The sequence below is a fragment of the Manis pentadactyla genome, chromosome X, assembly GCF_030020395.1.
Source record: "Manis pentadactyla isolate mManPen7 chromosome X, mManPen7.hap1, whole genome shotgun sequence".
Taxonomy (NCBI): Eukaryota; Metazoa; Chordata; class Mammalia; order Pholidota; family Manidae; genus Manis; species Manis pentadactyla.
This window is the reverse complement of record NC_080038.1, coordinates 116,188,600-116,207,309: the sequence shown is the minus strand read 5'-3', so window position 1 is coordinate 116,207,309 and position 18,710 is coordinate 116,188,600. Positions and strand designations below refer to the sequence as shown.

Below are 18,710 nucleotides of genomic sequence, written 5' to 3'. Positions count from 1 at the left end.
ACATTAAAATGTTTTCCCAATGCACACATTTCTCAGCATTTACATGGAAAATTTCAAGATTCAGTTATTTCTTATTGACCTATGTGCACCAAATCATGTGAGGCTTGTGGAAACTATGTTTTTCTTTCCTTGTTTCCCTGTCTTCCATTTTGGCATATTATGGCATTTGTATTTGAGTTCATCAGAAGCTTACATCTTAGCATGATGAATGAGGCAAGGTAAAAAAATACTCAGATTAAGTGAAAAAAGTCTCAAAGACTTTAAAAGTGTTCAAAACACAGGTATGAAAATAACCACTGAGACTCTTAGAAAGTTTTTTGAAGTGGTTGTGAATTTTTTCAGAGTTATATACATCTTTAACATTTATAAAAGGTGGTGTGTGTGTGTGTGTGTGTGTGTGTGTGTGTGTGTGTGTGTGTGTGTGTAAACGGTGCTAGGATAAAGGTAAAGATGGTTATTCAGCTGTCATTTTTCTCTCTGTTAGAAATCAGGACGAAAGAAACCTAAGTTCCTGGAAGAAGTGGAAAACTCAGCTAAATTCGGGTATGTGAATCCTTTAAGAGCACTATTCCCATCTAGAGGTTTATATCCAGACTTTATTTCCTGTTTGCCATCTCGGATCCCTCTCGACTCTATCCATTATCACCTTGATATCTGTGTTCCTGGCCCCATCATGGCAGCCTGACCTTGAATATTGCTATTGCTCGAACGGTTAACTTTGGTGTTGTTGATTCAGGCCATTTCAGAAGAGCAGTTAAGTCAGCCAAGTTGTTCACCTGTAAGTATCTAAGTCTCTCCATTACAATCTAATGGTTAGACTATTTAATGTAACCTCTTCTTTACTCTGAAAGGTTTAAAGAATTGTATGTTGCATATATGTGTTTCCACTTCCATGGGAAGCAGATTAATATGGTAAAATGAGACCAGAGGTCATGCTTTCTTTGAGCGTGGGATCAAGTCATGATTTTGTGTTCTGGGATGTTATGTGACTGGGCAAGGGCTCTCTACTTCAGGGCCTACCACAAATAATTGTTGACAGTCAATTCGAGGCAGCAGGGTATAGCTGTAAATACCATGGACTCCAAAGTCAGACTTTGAAATGCCGAAAATCCTGCTTGAAATCCTGGCTCTACATTACACATAGTGTTACTTTGGAAAACTTACTTAACTTCTTTGTCCTTCAGTTTCCCATCTTTATAGTGGAGATGACATGTGTACCTGATAGGGAACCAGTTCTGCTGTGTCCAAGGCCCTTGCTTCCCATTACACCATGCTGAGCATAACTTGTGTTAAAGCTCATTGAGATGGACAAAGTAATAGGAGTTTAAAAACATCTACAGAATGAGAAAAAGTGCAGTGGTCAAAATGGTGAATAAATAAAGCATGCTTAAGAAAACTCACCTTGCCACTTCCCTGAGGTAAACCAGTTTTTCAAAAGAGTCCTTGTTTTAAACTTTGTTTAAACCAAAAACCAAAGTGAATATCTGTCAAACCATAGCAGGCAGGAAATGCCAAAGATGTTGACCTTTCCCTGGAAATATGTGACTTCCATTGTTGGCTGTGTAAATCTGGGACTTTTGTAGGAAGGACATGAGCATATCTTAGTTATCATGACTCTCCATAAGTGTCCAGGTTTAAATCATGCGAGACTTCATGGATTATAGTCAGACTTGCAGATTAGTAAATTAAAGAGAGTGTGAACTTTTGAAAAATATTCGATTTACCCACCTACTGAAACTTAGTTTCTAAGGTAAGTGTAAGCACAAATAAACAAGAAAAATATATGTTTATGTAACTGCAGAACATCAAAACCACTGACCTAGTCAAAGAAGAAAACCAAATGTTGATTTTAAAAATCTAAAACAAAAACAAAAGGAAATGTGTTACTATTTATTACTGGTATTGCATTGATGAAACTGGTTAAGGGAATCTTCTTAATTTTTAAAACTGAGCCCTGACTGTTTATGAACATTTTGACCATAACTTCTGGCCAAATTAATCACCCAAGTTCATCTGTTATGGTAGCGTGACGGGCATCTGCAGTATTCCGCCACTCGTGCTGCCATAATAGCTGTTTCCCCAATCCCTGAACTTCTTTCTCATTACAGTACATGGGCATACCACCCACTGTGTTGATCAAGACAGAAATCTAGAAGGCTTCCTTGATTCCCTTGGTTCTTTATTGCCCATAACAAATTCATCACCAATTCTGTGGGTTTTACCTCTGAAACATCTATCTTTACTCTGGCCTCTTCTTCTCATCTCTGCTGCCACCAACATAGTCCAAGCCACTATCATCTCTAGCCTGGATTGTCCCAGTGGTCTTTTATATGGTCTCCCTGCTTCTGTGCTTCCTCTCCTGACCTCCGCTGATCCATTGTCCAAACAGTAGAGAGATCTTTTAATCGGACCATGTTACCACCTTGCCTACAAGTGGTTTTCCATTGCAATTAGAATAAATTGATGGGAATTTACATTTCAAAATATCAAAATACTCCACGTTTCTTATTTTTAAATAGTTAAATGGATATTCCCAGTCATTCTCTCCACAGGTGTCGATTGTTAACTTTTTGTATACATCTGTCAAGAAATTCAAATATATCCTATTTCTGAGTAATTTTGGGGATTTTATTCTAATTTGCCCATTGGTTGTCTTCCTTGATATTAATATGGTTTACCCATTTGCAGATGTTACTTATCTACTCAGATGCTGTCTCTAATTAATTTCCAAACGAATAAGCACTTTATTTTGTGTGGCCATTTAAAAGAAAAGCAAATATACACCCCAAACAACAAAGTCTTGAGGAAAAATATACAAATTAGGCAATTCAGACCACAAAAAGCACACTGGGCTCAATCAATACTTAAAGTGGTCTTATGTTGGGTGGGCTAGAGGATTCCCAAATCATAATTTTAAAAAAGTCTCTGATAGGTCCTAAATCACCATATTGGAGAAAACTGTGTTTTTATTGTTAAATGTTATCAGGCAATACAACATCTGCATGAACAAATTCTATGTATAATAATTAAGAAATAGTAGCTACCCAGAGTAATTCATTTTTAGAGAAATAGCTACTGAAACCCAAAGGGTTTTTGATGGAATGAGTCCAGTAACTTAGAATAAACTAGGAATAAGCTAACCTGGTAGACCCTTCGTGCTGGACTATAAATAGATGTACTCATTCATACTTAACTGGTATTTCAGAATAAAATATTATTGAATCAACAAGCTATTAGGAGCAAGACATAAGTGTTTTCACTCTGTGTAAAATCATGGTGCATTGGTACCCTTACAACAGTATGTGAATCTGCTTGCTTTGCCTCAGGAAAGGCAGAGTGGAATTGGTTTAGAAAGTATGAATATAAATAGTTAATTGATGCGGGAGCTATTTGTATAAATAATTTTTAATTGATAATTTTAACTCTACCGAAATAAAATTTGAAAGAGAATACATATCAATTGAAAATATTAAAGTGCAAGAAAAGACAGATTACTTCTTGCTAAAAAGAGTGCTAAATGATTTAGGACAATTTTATCTTAATTGGTGCTTCGGAGTGTATTAGTTGATGAGAATTTTTCCTTCAAACTAGGTTATACAGATTCACACTATAAAAGTTTTATAGATCATTTGATATGTCTATTAATGGTTTATTATGTGAATCTGGTGTTAGTTTTCATCCATATCCTTTAAGGTTAATCTCCCGAAGGAGAGCCATGCCCACCCTACGTGCCACTGCCACAGAAAACATCCTCGGATGACTCTTTCAGGGTTTATAGTAACTTAATTGGATACTGGATCAGATATTAATGTAATAGTTATAAGGAAGGATATATAAAAGTATAGTTAATGGGCATAAAATTAAAGGTGATTTGTCCTGTGCCCTATGACACTGCTTCACTCTTTCCAGGTGCGGTTTCTACCAATATTGCAGATAGGCGGCACTCTGCCATGTTTGCTAAGGATTCTTTCAGTTACCAAAGGGTAGCCACTACAATGCCTGGGAAATCAACTGCCTTATACCTTGGGTGAACTTCAGTGCTCACTTTATTCAAACATGGCAGAGACCAAGAACTTAAGACCAGGACAACGATGACACTAATTACTCTGAGGCTCACGACTTTATATTTAAAGAGTCTAATTTATATACCATCTGAGAGCTTACCTGGCATTTGATCTACTACTTGTTTGAAGCCTGCTGAGCAGGGGATCACACTCTGTAAGCATATTTATAACGAGCTTGCCTTTTAATATTCTTCCTGTATCTTAAAGGGGGAGCAGGTTAGAATAAGACACATGGACACCTAGGTGTTTTGAGGTGAAGAGGGTCAGGTTACAAGGCCTGCGGGCTTTAAGCTGGTATTCAGGTATGTGCTGGCCTTCACATTCCCTCTGACTTGATCCAAAGCAACACTCAAGAGTGGTTCAGCTATTCATTACTCATGGAATTTAATAGTCATGTAGGTAGTCCATAAATTAATCTCTTACTACATTAATGCTTATTTTATGGTATCATCAAAGTTATGTTATTCTGTCAGGATAATATAATTAATGTATGGCCTCACTGGACTAGTCTTTCGTCAAAAGTAGCAACTATTGGTCCATTTATGATGAAGAGGTTTGTGTTTTTCTAATTAATAGAGTATTTTCAGAGCGATTTTAGGTTTACAGAAAAATTGAAAGTTCCCATCGTCAGTACCACAAAGTCTTGATTACTGTAGCTTTACATCTAGTAAGAATTCAAGTCAATTTAGAGGCAGTCCAGTGAATTTGTTTTTCTTCCATATTGTATTGGGTATTTTGGATCTTTCACTTTTCATATAAACCTTAGAATTAGTTTATCAATAGACATTAAACAATTTGTTGGGATTTTGCTTGGGGTTACACTGAATTTATAGAGGAAGTTGGGAAGAGCTGATAGCTTTGCAATGTTGAGTCTTCCTATCTATATGGAATATGGAATCTGTCTATTTATTTAGATATTCTTTGATGTCCTTCATCAGAATGTAGTCATCTTCATCATACAGATCTTGTATATACTTTGTTAGATTTATACCTGTGTACTTCTGAGTACTTTGGTGCTAATGGCGATAGTACTGTATTTTAAACTCAAATTGCTCATTGTTTGCTTATGATAAAGCAATTGACTTCTGTATGTTAACCTTGTGATCCTGCAGCCTTGCTGTAATCACTTACTAGTTCCAGGAGATGTTTTTGTCGATATTTTGGGATTTTTCTGCATAGACAAACATGTCATCTATGAAAAAAGACAGTTCTATTTCTCTTTTCCCAATACATATACCCTCTGTTTCCTTGTCTTATTGCACTAGCTAGGATTTTCAATTTAATATGGACTAGAAGTGGTGAGGTGGTTCTTCCTTGCCTTATTCCCAATATAGGGGAACAAGACCTAGTTTCTCATCATTAAGAATAATGTACGCTGTTATGCTTTGCTTAAGAATAATGTAGGCTATGCTTGTAGACATTCTTTATCAGGTTGAAGATGCTCCCCCATTCTTATTCTGATGAGTTTCTTTTTACCAGAATGAATGGTGTTAGGTTTTGTCAAATGCTCTTTAGGCATCTATTGATAAGCTGTGATCATATGGTTTTCTTCTTCAGGTCATGATGGACTGCATTATTTATTTGCCTATGTGGAATAAATCATACTTGATCGTAGTGTGCATTTCTTTTTATACATTGTTGGACTCAGTTTGGTAGTGTTTCATGAAGGATTTTAACGTCTATGTTCATGAGAGATACTAATTTATAGTTTTCCTTTCTTGTAATGGATCTATCTGGTTTTAATATTAGGGCAATACTGGCCTCATAAAATAAATAAGAAAGCATTCCCTTTGTTTCTATTTTCTGGAAGAGATTGCAGAAAAGTGGTATAATTTCCTTTTAAAAAAATATTTGGAAGAATTCACCAGTGACCTCACCTTGTTCTGTTCCTTTCTGTTTTGAAAGTTTACTCATTTTTCATTCAGTTTCTTTGACACATATAGACTTATTCAGGTATCTATTTCTCCTTGAATGAGTTTGTTTCAGCACATTACGTTTTCCAAAGAAATGGTCATTTCATGTAAGTCGTCAAATTCGTATTTTATGACCAATAAGTGCTAATAATATTCTTTTATTATCTTTTTAATGTCCATAGAATCATTATTGATGGCCCTTCTTTCATTTCTTACATTAGTAATTTATGTGTTCTCTCCTTTCTTCTTATTTAACCTGGCTAGAGGTTTATCAGTTTTATTGGTCTTCTTAAGAACAGGCTTTTGGTTTTATTGATTTTCTTTATTGAATTCCCACTTCAAGTTCATTGTTGTCTTCTCCAATTTTTACTAATTTTTCCTTTTGTGCTGCTTATTTTTTATTTAACATATGCTTCTTTTCTAGTTTCCTGAAGTGGAAACTTAGGTTATTGATTTTAGGTCTTTCACCCTTTCTAATATATACATTTAATGCTCGAGATTCTGTCTAAGCACTGCTTTCACTGCATGCAACAAATTTTGGTAAGTTATGTTTTTAGTTGATTTAGTTAAAAATTTTTTTAAACTTCCCTTGAGACTTCTTCTTTGACCCATGTGGTATTTAGAATGGTGTTGTTTAACTTCAGTATATTTTAGGGCTTTTCAAGCTACCATTCTTTTATTGATTTCTAGTTTATTTCCACTGTGGTTTAAGAGGATACATTCTATGATTTCTATTCTCTTCAGTTTGTTCGGGTGTATTTTATGGCTCAGATTGTGATCTATTTTGGTGACATTCCATGTGAGCTTGTGAACAGAATGTATCTGCTATTGCTAGTTGAAAGTCTATATGTGTTAATTAGATCCAGTTGATTGATGGAGTTGTTCAACTGTCTTTACTGATTTTCTGCCTATTGGAGCTGTCAATCATTAATATAGGAGGGTAGAAGTCTTAAGCTATAATAGTGGATTCATCTGTTTTTTTCATTGCAGTTCTGTGAGGTTTTACCTCATGAATTTTGATGATCTGTTGTTAGACACATTGGCATCAAGGTTTGTTATAGCCTATTAGTGAATTGACTCCCTTATAATTATGCAATGCCCCTCTTTAGCCCTGATAATTTTCCTTGTTCTGAAGTCTGCTGTCTGAAATTAATATAAGCAACTTTCTTTTGATTAGTGTTAGCATATCTCTTCCCTTTACTTTTAAGCCATATGTTTTTACATTTAAAGTGGGTTTCTTATAAACAAAATAGAGTTGGGTCTTGTTTTTTGATCCATTCTGACAGTCTCTTATCTTTTGATGTTTTTAGACCACTGACATTTAAAGTGATTCCTGAGAGTTGGATTACTATCCACCATTTTTTTATTGTTTTCTATTCATTGTTCTTGTTCTTCTTCTCTTTTTTGGTTTTTCACTCTTTTCCTGCCTTCTTTGCTTTTAATTGAGCATTTTACGTCACCCCATTTTCTCTCTAGTCAGCATGCCAGTTATCTCTCCTTTTTTCCTTTTTTACATTTTTTAGTTACACCTCAAGGCTGCCCTTGAGTTTGCAATATACATTGACAGCTAATCAAAGTCCTTTTTCAAATACAGTACACTTCTTGGTTAGTGCAAGTACTTTATAGAAAGTATTCTTAATTCCTCCCACCAGTCCTTTGTGCCATTTCTGTCATTCGTTTTGTGTATCCACAAACTTTAATTACTAAACAGTTTTTTGCTGTGTTTATTTTGAGCAAACTGCTATCTGTTAGAGTAATTAAGTACAAGGAAGGTAAGTATTTTATTTTACTTTATTATTTTTGAATGCTCTTCATTTCTTTATATATTTGAGTTTCTAACCTATACTATTTTCCTTCTTCCTGAATAATTTATTTTAACATTATATGGAAGGCAGGTCCACTGGTGACAAATTCTCTCTTTTGTTTTTGCCTGAAAAAGTCTATTTCCATTTTATTGTGAAGGAAAATTTTTGTGGATACAATATTCTAGGTGGATGGTGTTTTTTCTTTTTTTTTCCCAACACTTTCCACTTTTTTCTTGATTGCACAGTTTCTGAAGATAACTCCATTGTAATTCTTATCCTTGCTTCTCTGTAAGTAAGGCTTTCCCCCAACCCTGGCTTCCTTAAGGATTTTCCCTTTGTCTTTTATTTTCTCCAGTTTGAATATAATATGCCTGGATGCTGATATTTTTGGTATTTATCCTGCCTGGCGTTTTAGGAGCTTACTGGATCTGTGGTTAGATATATATTTTTAATTTTGGAAACTTGTAGGATTATTGCCTCAAGTGTTTTTGTCTGCTTGCCCTTCCTTCCTCTTCCCTTCTCTCTTTCCCTTTTCCTTACTTCTTTCCTCCCTTCCTTCCTTTCATTCATTCACCTATTTCAGGCATTCCCACTATGCCCACTTTACAACTTTTCCAATTGTCTTTTGAGATTCTGTTCTGTCTTTGTTGTTCTTCTCTTCTCTTTGCATTTCAGTTTTGGAAGTTTTTATTTAAGTTTATTCAGGCTCATGGGTTCTTTCCTTGTCTGTGGTCTAGTCTATTGATCAGTCATCAGAGGCATTCTTCATCTGTTACAGTGCTTTTGATTTCTGGAATTTCCTCTTGATTATTTCTCAGAGCTTCGGTCCTTCTTCTTGCATTACCTATCTGTTTCCTGACTTGTCTCCACTTTTTACTTTAGAGCCTTTAACATATTAATCATAGTTGTTTTAAAACCCTGGTCTGAATCCGTGAGCCATATTTGAATATGGATCTCATGTTTGCTATATCTCTTCAAACTGTGATTTTTTTGTCTTTTAGTATATCTTGAAATTTTTTGTTGAAAGCTGGGCATGGTATACTGGGTAAAAATAACTTGGGTAAAAAACCACTTAGTGTGAGGTTTTATGTTTATCTGGCTAGAAGTTAGAATCTTTGCACTGTTTGCTGTAGCAGTAGGTTTCAGAGACTAAAACTTCCTCGAATGTTCTTGTTTTTGTTTCTCTTATTGTCGAGTTTCTCAAAAGAGTTCTTTTTAAATAATGTCTGAAACATGCAGTTCTTTCAACTGTATTCTTATGTTATCATACAGGAGCCTTACTGATGTGGTAAGATATGGGGAAAGGAGGAGGAAAATGGAGGAAGCATTTTATTATCCTACGAGTAGGTATCAGTTTTTCAGTGAACTGGCGCCCCTGAGCTGTGACCTTCTAGGTGCTTCTTAGTCACTAATGCCCCCCTTAGGTGAGATGGGAACGCTAGGGGGGGCTGGAATTGAGTATTTCCCTTCTCCCATACTAAAGGCTGGAATGCTGTGGAGTCAAGTATTTCCCTCCTTTGGATTGGTTTGGCTCTGTAAAACCCCAGCAGATTAGGCGTTTATAAAATAGTTTCCCTTGAGGACAGGCTTTGTTAAGAACAGAATGCTCTGGGTGTGTTTCAAAAGTGGTACACTTTCCCTGTCTCTTAAGGAAGCAGGAGAGGATTTTTCTCTGATCTTCAGTATGAGAACCTGGTAGGACTCCTCGAGATAAACTAACAAACTCGTGGGATCCTCTTCAGGTTTTAACTCAGACTTGGCCACACTAAGGCCCCAACACTGTCTCAGTTACAGCTTATATTTTCCTGCCTTGGTACTAGTTCTCGTGGATGTTTGTGCTCCTCAGGTTCTGCTCCTGTGAGCTGTGATTCTCTGTATTGACCTCTCTGGCATTCCAGTTTTGGAGGCCATGATTTTCCCTGTGACATCAATTCCATGATGGATCTAAGAAGAGGTGTTGATTTTCAGGTTTCTCTGCTTGTTTTTTGTGGGAATGGAAGTGACAGCTTTAGCCTAAGCATTTTCTACACTGGACTGGAAACCAAAACTAATTGTGTTTGTTTTGTTTTCTTGTGTGAGCAGTTTCTTTGGTTTTGCCTAAGTAACCTATGTACCAACAACACCTGACAATTATTGTCTCCAAAGCAACATATCATTTTTCTTCATGATTTTAATAAAATCAGTGTGTATACGTAATACATGAGTACATGTTTGTGTGGTTTTCTGCCAGTGCTACAGAGGCACAGAGGTTCCTTTTCATCCCTTCTAACTCCCTTTCCCCTCTGTTATGTAATCCCTGTTAACATTTTGCTGTATAGCCTTCCAGACATTTTTACACCATTATCTATGGCCTATATCTCCATTACTATATTCATATATCTATTTAAATTTATATTGCATGAAGATGTATACAACAGTCTTTAATAATTTAACCTTTCTAAATTTGGATACTGTTTTCTTCCTAATGTTGCTTATTTGTGGTTTTATCTTTCTTGTTCTTGATCAGACTCGACAATAGGTAATTTCATTTTTTTTGGTATCATTAATCTACAATTACATGAGGAACATTATGTTTAGTAGACCCCCCCCTTCACCAAGTCCCCCCACATACCCCATTAGTCACTGTCCATCAGCATAGTAAGATGCTGTAAAATCACTACTTGTCTTCTCTGTGTTGCACAGCCCTCCCTGTGCCCCCCCACATTATACATGCTAATCGTAAGGCCCCCTTTCTTCTTGCTCCCCCTTCTCCCTCCCTTCCTACCCATCCTCCCCAGTCCCTTTCCCTTTGGTAACTGTTAGTCCATTCTTGAGTTCTGTGATTCTGCTGCTGTTTGTTCCTTCAGTTTTTCCTTTGTTCTTATGTTCCACATATGAGTGAAATCACTTGGTGCTTGTCTTTCTCCGCCTTGCTTATTTCACTGAGCTTAATACCCTCCAGCTCCACCCATGTTGTTGCAAATGGTAGGATTTGTTTTCTTCTTATGGCTGAATAATATTCCATTGTGTATATGTACCACATCTTCTTTATCCATTCATCTACTGATGGACACTTAGTTTGCTTCCATATCTTAGCTCTTGTAAATGATACTGCAGTAAACATGGGGGTGCATATGTCTTTCTCAAACTGGGCTCCTGCATTCTTAGGGTAAATTCCTAGGAGTGGAATTGCTGGGTTAAATGGTATTTCTATGTTGAGTTTTTTGGGGAACCTCCGTACTGCTTTCCACAATGGTTGAACTAGTTTACATTCCCACCAGAAGTGTAGGATGGTTCCCCTTTCTCCAAATCCTCGCCAACATTTATTGTTGTTTGTCTTTTGGATGTTGTACGTCCTAACTGGACATCGCTAATCATCAGAGAAATGAAAGTTAAAACCGCAGAAGCAGTTTTAACTGGGATGTTTTTAATGATACAGTCCTACAACAAGAAATAAGAAAAACATCATTCAATCTAACCTTACACATAAAGGAACAAGATAAAGAATAAACCAAGTTCAAAGATGGTAAAGGGAAGGAAATACTCAAGATCAAATCAGAAATAAGTGAAACAGAAATTTTAAAAAAGAAAATTAAAAAGATGAATGAAACTGAAAGCCAGTTCTGTGAAATAAAGACATGATAAATCATTAGCGAGACTCACAGGAACAAAAGAGTTCATAAATGAAATCTGAAATGAAAGTGAAATTACAACCAACACCACAAAAATACAAAGGGTTCTGAAAAATTCTATGCACTAATAACAAACTTCCAGAAAGAGAAATTAAGAAATCAATCCCATTTACAATGGTATCAAAACAAATGAAATACCTACAAATAAATTTAACCAAAGGGGAGTCAAAAGACCTGAACTTGAAACCTGTGAAGGCATTGATAAAATTGAAGATGACAGAAATAAATGGAAAGATATTCCATGCTCATAGATTGGAAGAATTAATATTGTTAGAAAGTCTGTACTGCCCAAAGCAATCTACATATTCAGTGCAGTCCCTATCAAATACCAATAGTATTTTTCATAGAACTAGAATAAATACTATTTAAATTGGTATAGAACAACAAAAGACCCTGAAAAACTAAAGCAATCTTGAGAAAAAAGCACAAAGCTGGAGATGTTATACTACAAAACAATAGTAATCAAAATAGTATGGTACTGTCACAAAAACGGACACATAGATCAATGGAACAGAATCGGGAGCACAGAAATAAACCCACATTCATATTACTAATTAATGAAAAGTAAGCAAGAATATACAATGGGGGGAAGGATAATCTCTACAGTAAGTGGGGTTAGGAAAACTGGAGAGCTTCATGTAAAAAAATGAAATGGGACCACTTTCTTACACTATAAACAATAAACTCAAAATGGATTAAAGACCTATATGTAAGGCATGATATCATAAAATTCCTAAAAGCAAATAATGGGCAGTAAACTGTTGGACATCAGTCGTGGCAGTACTTGTTTGGATCTGTGTCCTCAAGGAAAGTCTACAGAAGCAAAATTAAATGATCGGGACTACATCAGACTAAAATGTTTTTTTTGCGCAGCAAAGGAACCATCAACAAAACAAAAGGGCAACCTACTGAATGGGAGAAGATATGTGTGAATGTTATATCAAATAAGGGGTTAATATCCAAAATATATAAACAACTCATACAACTCAATGCCAAAAGAATAAATAATTGAATTAAAAATGGGCAGAAAACCTGAACGGAAATTTTTCAGATATCCAGATGGCCAAGAGGCACTAAAACATGCTCAATATATCTAATCATCATGGAAATGCAAATCAAAACTGTAATGAGATACTACTTCACTTCTGACACAATGGCTAGTATCAGAAAGACAACAAGCAAGTGTCCATGAGGATTTGGAGAAAAGGGAATCCTCATGTTCTATTGGTAGGAATGTAAACTAATGCAGCCATCATGGAAATCACTATGGAAGATTCCCTAAAAATTAAAAATAGACTGTATGATCCAGTAATAACATATCTGGGTATTTAGCTGAAGAAAAGAAAAGCACCAATTCAAAAAGATGTATGCACTCCTGCTGTTTATTGCAGCGTTATTTGTAATAGCCAAGAAGCAACCTAAGTGTGCATTGATACGTGAATAGATAAAGAAGATGTGGTTTATAGATACAATGGAATATTACTCAGCCATAAGAAAGAATGAAATCTTCCCATTTGTGACAACTTGGAGGGACCTAAAATGCATTATGCTAAGTGAAATATTATGCAAAGTGAAGTCATAGAAAGAGAAATGCCATATGATTGCACTTGTATGTGGATTCTAAAAAAAAAACAAAAGAAAAGAAGAAAGGAGAAAATGGAAACAGACTCATAAAGGCAGAGAACAAAATGATGGCTGTCATAGGGAAGAGGGATGGGGGGATGGAAGGATGGACAACATAGATGAAGGGGGTTAAGAGATAGAAACTTACAGTTTTAAAGTAATTGTCATAGTACATAAGAAAAGCACAGCATAGGGAATATAGTCAATATTATTGTAATAACTGTGTGGTGACATATAGTAGCTTCACTTATTGTGGTTAGCATTTCATAATGTGTATACATGTTGAACCACTATGTTATACACCTGAAACTAATATGATACTGTGTGTCAACTGTACATCAATTGAAAAATATCTTTATTTACATTGACGAAAATACAGTAAACAGCAAATGTAAACAATCAACAAAATGAAAAGACAGTCTACAGAATAAGAGAAACTATTTGCAGATCATTTACCTGATAAGAGGTTAATATCCAAAATATATAAAGAACTCATAATTCTTAATGGCAAAATAATAATAATAATCTGATTTTTAAATGAGCAGGGTACTTGTATAGACACTTTTCCAAAGACATACTAATAGCCAACAGGTACATGAAAAGATGTTCAGTATCACTAATCATCAGGGAAAAGCTAATCAAAACCCCAATGAGCTACCCACCTCACACCTGCTAGAATGGCTATTATAAAAAACGTAAGAGCTGTGAAGTGTTAGTCAGAATATTGAGAAACGGGAATCCTTGTGCATTCCCACTATTTGTGGGAATGTAGAATGGAGCAGCTCATATGGAAATCAGTTTGGAGCTTCCTCAAGAAAGTAAAAATAGAGCTATTATATGACTTAGCAATCCCTCTTCTGCATATATATGTTGAGGAAATGAAATCAGTATCTCAAAGTGATACACATTCCTGTGCTCACTGCAGCATTATTCTCATTAGTCAATGCATGGACATAACCAAAATGTCCATTGATGAACGAATAAAGATAATGTGATACATATATATACATGTATAATTTTTTACACTGTCTAAATGTGTATATGTATACATATATATACACATATGCACACACACAATAGAATATTATTCAGTCATAGAAAAAGAAGGAAGCCTGCCATTTGTAACATCGTCAATGAACCTTGAGGGCAGTAAACTAAGTGGAATAAGTCAGCCTGAGAAAGACATATACTGTATGATCTCAAATGCAGAATCTAAGAAAGCCAAACTCAGAGAAACAAAGAGTAGATTGTTAAGTTGGTGGTTACCAGGGGCTGCGGAGAGGTTGGGGGACGAGGAATGGGTAGATGTTGGACAGAGGATACAGATTTTAAGAGATACGGTGACTAACTTCTGGGAATCTAATGTACAGCATAGTGCTATGGTTAATAATTCTGTTATATGCTTGAAAGTTGATATGAAAGTAGATCTTAAATGATCTCACCACAAAAATAAATGCTAATTATGTGAGGTGATGGATGCGTTAATTAACTAGATGGGGGAATCCTTTCACAATGAATGTGCACATCTATCGTCATGATGTGCACTTCATATATCCTACTGTTTGGTCAATTCTACCTCAAAAAAACTGAAGAAAAGGAATGTTAAATATATTTGATGTTTTACCAGTGATATTTGAGATAGACAATATAGAGTAAGTGTGTCAGAATCACCTAAGAACCATTTTTTTTTAAAAAAAAAAAGGATTCCTGGGCTTTGCACTAGGCATACTGAATCAGAATCTCCAGGGATGTTGCCCAGGGATGGACACTTTTTGAAAAGTTTACCAAGTGATACTGTAATAGCTCCACTGAATAGATCTGATTGGTGTTTGAAGATCACTGGTACAGGGTACATGCTAATTTTTCATTCACTGGGTTCTGTAAACTTTGTCTCTGTATATGTTAGTTCATCCAAAAGCAGCAGTCCTGAATTTTATGGTGTGGTAACTCAAATTCCTTAATTGAATTAACAGTTAAATGCCTTCAGTTTTTATAAAAAGAGTTAAGACAAAAATTAATTTGTGAAATCTTCCTGTCTTTTACAAAATTACTCAAATATTGTCCGTTGAGTAATGAAATGTTCATCATTTAATGAGTCAGTAAACAGGTTCTTCTACCTTTATGCCAAGAAAAAGCCTGTTTCTCCCAATAAACTTGTATGCCTCCGTTTCTTAGAAAATTATATGACAGAGCATGTTTTCCTGTGATTTGGCTTCAGCAAGCTTAGAATATATTGTAGTGTTCAACAAAAGTAACTCATTTACACCAGGTACTGGCTAATTTGCTCTCTTCTGTTCAGTTGTTTCTTTGCCTGTTTTGAGATCTTTTATAATTTTAAGTCTGATTGCAGTGGTTCTTAGTATATGTTTTAACATTTCCCACCACCACAATCCTTTCTGGAAAAAATTAGTATAAAAATGATAAATTCAGAACTTTTGACATAGAAACATTGAAGGTATATTTTCTTATGTCTATTTGTATGTATACATGTGCCTGTGTATTAACTCACTGAAAAGCAACAACCTTGTATTGTAGGAAGAAAAAGAGACAGCCATCAAATATTTTGCGAAGAGCCTTGTGTATGTTATGTAGTTATTTTTTTTAAATGAGTGACTACATGTATCTAATGATCAAATTGCAATTTATACCTGAGAAGGGGAAGCACAAGTAGACAATTTGTGGATTTTATTTCTGTATGTTCTTCACTTTCCAATGGCTCTTTGTTTCATATTTTATGCCTTATTTATGACTGTGTGTTATGTGAAAGCTTTTCCAGGACCTGTCTCTCTGGTATGCAATGCAGAAACAGGTAACTCAAGTACATTTTTGTTTACCAAGAACCATAAATCAACACTTTAAAACTGTTATTCTTGTAAACAGAATTACAGATATTTAAGTTATTCCTTAGCTATCTGTCATTTTTTGCTCTATTAGCAACTATTTGTTCTTTAGCCAGTGCACCTACCTGCCCCCTGCCTCCAAGCCAAATAGTATGAAACTATAAAAATGCACAAATAGTGGATTACAAATTTATTCAATAACTACAGCTTAGCCCTTGAAGCTCACAGAAACATAATATATGGCAAGTAGAATATATTTCCAAGAGAAATGAGGCCAAAGGTTATAAAATATGTGCCATAAGGAGCTCCCAGTTTTCCAGTGCCTGCACCGTTTCCACATTCATACTAGCAGTGTGTGAGGGTTCCAATTTCTCTACCTCATTGACAGCACTTACATTCCTTTTACTTTTCTTTAAATTATAGCCATCTTAGTAGGTACAAAATGGTGTCTCACTGTGTTTTTGGTTAGCATTTACCTAAAGGCTAATGGTGTTGACCATCTTTTTGTGTGCTTGTTTTCCATTGGTATGTACTCACTGGAGAACTATCTGTTCAGATCCTTTGCTTTATATGAACTGTGTTGTGTGTCCTTTGGTGTTTAATTGTTAATGTTCTCTATATGCTATAGATACAAGTCCCATATCAGGTACATAGCTTGAAATACTCTATTTTATATGTCGTCTTTTATTTTCTTCATAGTGCCCTCTGGAGGATAAAATGTTTAGTTCAATTTATTAATTGGAGGATGTCCAATTCATTATTTTTTCTTTTGTTACTCCTACTTTTGGTATCATATCTAGGAAACCATTATCAAATCCAAGGTAATGAAGACTTATCCTATATTTTCTTCTAAGAGTTTTATAGTTTTAGCTCTTACATTTGAAATCTTTGATTCATTTTGAGGTTTCCTTTTTCTTTTTGTACATAGTTTAAGGTAAGGGTCCTAATTCATTCTTTTGCATGTAGTTAATCATTTTTTCCAGTTGAAGAGACTATTCTTTCCGCATTGGTTTTGGCAACTTTGTTAAAAATCAATCGACTATAGACGTACAGATTTCTTTTTTGAACTCTCACTTCTATTCCATTGGTCTATGTGTCTCTCCTCATGCACCTACCACACGGTCATGATTACTGTAGCTTTGTAGTAAGATTTGAAAACAGGATTTTGAGCCTGTGAACTTTATTTTTCTTTACAAGATTGTTTTGGCTAGTCAGCCCTGTAACTATTATATATACATTTTAATATCATGTTTTCCATTTCTACAAAAAAATATAGCTGTAGTGATTTTGATAGAGATGGTACTGAATCTGTAGATTGCTTTGGGAAGTGTTGCCATCCTAAAAATAGTAAGTCTTTCAATCCATGAAAACAAGATGTCTTTCCATTTATTTATATCTGTTTCAATTTCTTTCCACAAAACTTACTTTTTATCATTGTGATGAAATACATGTAACATAAAATTTACCACTTAACAAGTTGTATCTGTATAATTCAACAATATTTAGTACATTTATACTGAAACTTCTATCCATCACCAGAACTGTTCATCATCTCAAAATGAAGCCTCTGTACCCACTGAACAACAGTGCTGTATCTCCACCACTCAGCCTCTGATAGCTACTGTTTTATTTCCTATGTCTATGAATTTCACTATTCTAGGTACATAAGTGGAATCACAATGTTTGTCATTTTGTCTGGCTTATTTCATTTAGCATAATATCTTCAAGATCCATACACGTTATGGCATGTATCAAATTTTCAATCCTTTGTAAGGCTGAACAATATTCCAGTATATTTATATGTCACATTTTGTTCATCTATTCATCAGTTGGTGAATATTTGGGTTGTTTCCACATCAGCTGGTAGATATTTGGGTTGTTTACACCTCTTGATTATGGTGAATACTGCTGCCATAAACATTGTTGTACAAACACCTGCTTGAGTCCCTGCTTTCACTCTTTTGGATATATACCCATAATTGGAATTACTGCAACATACAGTACTCATGTATTGAAAAACTTTTTGAGGAAATGCCTTTCACAGTGGCATCATTTTGCATACTCACCAGCAATGTACAGGGTTCCAATTTCTCCACATCTTCACCAGTACCTGTTATTTTCTGACTGAGTTTGTTCATTTCATTTCAGGTTTTCTTGTCCTGTTTTTTTAAAATTGGAATATAGTTGTCATACAATATTATATTGGCTTCAGAAATTAAAACAGTAATTTAAGAATGATATACATTACTAAATGCTCACCATGGTAAGTGTAGTTATTCTCTGTCACTATACCAAGATATTACAACATAATTGGTTATATTATCTGTTGTACTCCCATTTCTGTGACTAATTTATTTTATAATTTGAAGTTTGTACCTCTTTATCCCCTTTACCTATTTCATCAATTGCTCCACCCCCGTCCCCTATGGTAACAACCAGTCTGTTGTTAGTACTATGCTTTTATTTCTTTTTGTTTGTTTGTTTTCATTTTTAGATTCCACATGTAAGTGAAATCATATGGCATTTTTGTCTTTCTCTGTCTAACTTATTTCATTTAGTATAATACCCTCTAGGTCTATCCATATTATCATGAATCACAAGAATTCATTCTTTTTTTATAGCTTTGTTTTATATGTATATGTATATATGTAAATCACATCACATCTTCTTTATCCATTCATCTATTAGTGGACATTATGGTTGCTTTCATACCTTGGCTGTTATAAATGATATTGCAATAAGCATAGGTGTGCATATGTCTTTTCATGTTAGTGATTTTGTTTTCTTTGGGTAA

The 18,710-nt window shown here is 35.0% G+C and overlaps 1 protein-coding gene across 1 annotated transcript in view; it reads left to right on the top strand.

Moving 5' to 3' along the window:
• Nucleotides 1-488: 488 nt before the first annotated feature.
• The window catches only part of LOC130682053 (kelch-like protein 4), an 86,445-nt gene continuing 68,223 nt past the window's right edge, over nt 489-18,710 (top strand). Inside the window, exon 1 of the mRNA XM_057496187.1 lies at nt 489-543. The gene's annotated coding sequence lies outside the window, so the exon portion shown is untranslated. The remainder of the gene's footprint in view (nt 544-18,710) is intronic.